Raw genomic sequence first — 4,557 nt, 5'->3', positions numbered from 1 at the left:
TAATATTTACTTTAGGGAATTCCGTTTAAGAAATGGCCTGTTCTCAGGAAATTAAATAAATAATATATTATCACTGTACCGTCTGTGACCAAAAACGCATCTGGAAATTTTATTAAAAATGACTGAAAAAGTGACAGAAAGGTATTACAATCGATCCGGTTGTATGGATAAACAAATTGTAAAAATATATTATATTCTGTAAAGTACTTCTAATTACATATATAAGGCTACAGCCCAAGTTTTGGGCATTCACAAATTTATTCATTAATATATACATACACATATATAAACATGCAGTCGAAGAGAACAAACGTTCTGGCAGCCTGCAGGAGATTTAAAATTTTATGAAAACAATTTCATCCATTCCTATAATGTACACTTTTTATCTATTTTTCGAAATTGCTTTGAGCATCCACATATGTAAAACAATGCGCTTGCCAGCAATGACGTCACGCCGTAATTAAAAGCAAGCAGGCAAGCAAGCCGAACAGAGTCATATTATAGTTTGTCGACCAGAGAGAATCAATATGCATTCTCACGTAGGATAGCTAGCGTAATATTTCTTTTTTTTTTATTTGTTCAGTATTTTCTAATTATTTCGATACTCAGTGGAAGGAAATTACTCTATCAAAATGAAAAATCCACATTTTGATTACGAACTGTACAGCAAAAAAAAAAAAAAAAAAAATCATGGGAACTAAAATATAATATAATTTAAAGACTTTTTATGGATTTTTTTTTATTAAGATCTAACAAAAAAGATCGATGAATATGCCATTACGAATACCACTTCGTAAAGAAATTAGGCCATTTTCATACGTGAATAGTCATGTAACTTTAAATGTTTCTTAATTGTTCAATACAAACAATAGCTAAGGATTCTATAACTATATTAAAATAATGTTTTATAGCTGGAAACATAATACATAATGCTGTTAATACAGAAATCGTCACGTCTCTAATATATTTAAAAAGGGTAGTTTTGTTTCCAATTAGATGGAATACGTGATAACATATTAGCACGAGTCTTGATATTGAGAAATTAAATCCACAGTTAAGTATATGCACATATTTAAAGATCAGTCTGTCCGGATTTATCTTTAGATATGTGTACAGATACATAACTGGGGATTTGTTTCTCCATAAAATATACTTTTAATGACAGCAAAGATCAGACGTAAAAACAATCGACATTCGGGGAAACTCTCATTGCCTTGCGCGTTGTACAGTATTACAACAGGCTTCACATGTCACCATATCCTCAGGGAGTACTAATTCGACGGGAGAATGAACCCGAACCTGCCGAATGCGCGTATTCTTCCCATTGTCGTGATTGGACAGCACCGCTAACTGTATGATGTCCGCTCGAATGGGCTGACCGTATTCGTCCCTGAGGGGAACATTCATCCATCCAGCCGTCTTCCTGAATTCCACGACCTCGACTTCACGGAGATCGTTGAGATAGATCCCGCAACTGATCGAGACCCTGCGCGGGGCGAAGCTCCTGTCGGCCATGTAGTCGGTGTATACCCAAATGCCCTTGACGGTCGTTTTAGTCTTGAATCCTATGTTGATGAGGTGGGGCATTGAGCCATCCGACTGCCAGTAGGTGCAGATGCAGTCATCGGTCAGATCCGTGGCTTCAAATCCCGGGACACAGGTAGACACGGACCATATTGCGTCCTTCGATACGTCCTTTGCGGTGCCAAGTTCCTCCTCTTTCTTAGGGTGCGGGCAACCGTTGGGTTGTCGAGGGCAGTCGTCGAGAGAAGCCATTTTCCCGTCGGGGGCTCTTTTGCTGGACTAACTGCTGACATTCGCCGGAGACCCTATACGTCGTGAGTTTTAATGACGATAAGAGCACTAACAAACAGGGAATTCGTTCTCCGCTAGACGCTGTTAGCCACTGGCAGACTTTAGTGTCTACAATGCCAACAAGAGTAATAACCATTAATGACTGTTTTCAAGCTCAAGTGTGCTTCCACAGTTAAAATTAGCGCCATTAATAAAATCAAATAGGTATAATGGATGAATGGCCTTCGGAAAACATATTGATTCTTTTTAATATTTTCGTGACTAACACAAAAAAAGGTAAATAAATGAATAAAAAAGCCAAAGTAAACACTACTGAGGACTTTTTATCCGTATACCATTTTTTTCGGCTACGGTACTAGCTTCAAGCTGAGTTATTTCTAATAATTGGATGTATGAATTATTCAGAAAATGCAATAACAGTATGTACGTATTTACATATTATCTTCATTCTCTCCTTTAAACAACCGAACGATTGTTGAACTTGACCAGTTACAATGCAGACTCATAGAGAAGGAACTATGTATAATGAAATACAAATTCAACGCTGCAAATGCAGTCATTATATCGAATTATTATTATTATTATTATTATTATTGTTGTTGTTGTTGTTGTAGTTGTTGTGGTTGTTGTTGTTATTATTATTATTTCCAATGGCGTTCATAAAGTTAACAAGCGTTGATGGGATGAAAACGACTTAGCCATTATTATTATTATTTTTTTTTTATATATTTTTTTTTTTTTTTGCTCTATCACAGTCCTCCAATTCGACTGGGTGGTATTTATAGTGTGGGGTTTTCGGGTGCATCCTGCCTCCTTCGGAGTCCATCACTTTTCTTACATGTGTGCCGTTTCTAGGATCACACTCTTCTGCATGAGCCCTGAGCTACTTCAGCCTCTAGTTTTTCTAGATTCCTTTTCAGGGATTTTGGGATCGTGCCTAGTGCTCCTATGATTATGTGTACGATTTCCACTGGCATATCCCAATATCCTCTTATTAATTTCTATTTTCAGATCTTGATACTTATGCATTTTTTCCCTCTCTTTCTCTTCAACTCTGGTGTCCCATGGTATTGCGACATCAATGAGTGATACTTTCTCTGACTTTGTCAATCAACGTCACGTCTGTCTGTTTGCACGTATTACCCTATCCGTCCTGATACCATAGTCCCATAGGATCTTTGCGTGATCGTTTTCTATCACTCCCTCAGGTTGGTGCTCATACCACTTTATTACTGGCAAGGTAGCTGATGTTTCTTGCACAGGCTCCAGTGGAGGGCTTTTTGCCACTGAATCATGCCTCTTTTTGTACTGGTTCTGTGCAAGTGCCGGGCATTCTCTTGCTATGTGGTTTATGTTTCATTTTTCGTATTGCACTTCCTGCATATGGGAGATGTTATTTCCATCTATCGTTCTTTGAACATATCTGGTTCTTAGGGACTGATATATTTCTGGGTCTTCGTCTACTTTTATTAGTCCCTTCTTCCCATGCACTCTTAGCCACTCGTCTTCACTGGTTTTCAGATATTGCCCCAGTGCTCTGTTTCTCGGTGTTGACGCAGTCCTCTATACTTAGTAGTCCTCTCCCTCCTTTCTTTCGTGTTTATGTACAGTCTGTCCGTATTTGCTCTTGGGTGTAGTGCTTTGTGTATTGTCATATGTTACCTGGTTTTCTGATCTATGCTGCGGAGTCTGCCTTCGTCCATTCCACTATTCCTGCGCTGTATCTGATTACTGGCACTGCCATATGTTTATGGCTTTTATCATATTTCCGGCGTTGAGTTTTGACTTGAGTATCGCCTTGAGTCTCTGCATATATTATTATGGATAGAAAACAATTCAACCATTATTATTATTATTATTATTATTATTATTATTATTATTATTATTATTATTATTATTATTATTATTGTTGTTGTTGTTGTTGTATCTAAGGGTGTTCATAAAGAGCGAATTAACGTTAACGAGAGGAAAAGGACAACACACTTTAATTCAGGAAAGAATCCGAGAAAATGGCAAAGAAAACTCTCTTTTGGAGTGCCGTGTTCCTTAAATGTTGGAGCGAATTCGGTCAGATATTTTCCCCGTGCGAGTTCTGGTAATGCTTCAATTCCTCTGGAGAGCATTGCGTCATTTTAGCTTGGGCGAGGACGTACCATGACGAGTATCACTTGGGAGCCTCTTGCCAAACAACAACAATGCAGTATACGAAGAGAGAATTCGGGAGTCGACACCAATGTTTTCTTGAATGATATCGAGGTGACAACGCAATTTGTATCATACAAGAGAGGAAGTCTCTCTCTCTCTCTCTCTCTCTCTCTCTCTCTCTCTCTCTCTTTCAGTCTTAGATGATTCTGCTATTCAAGCCTGTCTCCTTCTCTCTGATGGTTCTGTGACTCAAGTCGTTCTCTCTCTCTCTCTCTCTCTCTCTCTCTCTCTCTCTCTCGCTAATCTTGCTTCTCTATCTGTCTGTCTATCTGTCTGTGCTATCGTCTCTCTAAATGATTCTGTGACTATACTCTCTCTCTCTCTCTCTCTCTCTCTCTCTCTCTCCCCTCTTGCATGATTCTGTGATTCTCTCTCTCTCTCTCTCTCTCTCTCTCTCTCTCTCTCTCTCCCCTCTTGCAGGATTCTGTGATTCTCTCTTTCTCTGTGTCTCAGATGAATCTGTTAATGAAGCTTCTCCATCTGTATGTCTGCCTGTCTGTCTCTCCAATGATTCTGAGACCAGACACCTTATCTCTC

This window comes from Macrobrachium nipponense, chromosome 47 (genome assembly GCF_015104395.2).
Source record: "Macrobrachium nipponense isolate FS-2020 chromosome 47, ASM1510439v2, whole genome shotgun sequence".
Classification (NCBI taxonomy): Eukaryota; Metazoa; Arthropoda; class Malacostraca; order Decapoda; family Palaemonidae; genus Macrobrachium; species Macrobrachium nipponense.
Note: the sequence above shows the minus strand (reverse complement) of the source record.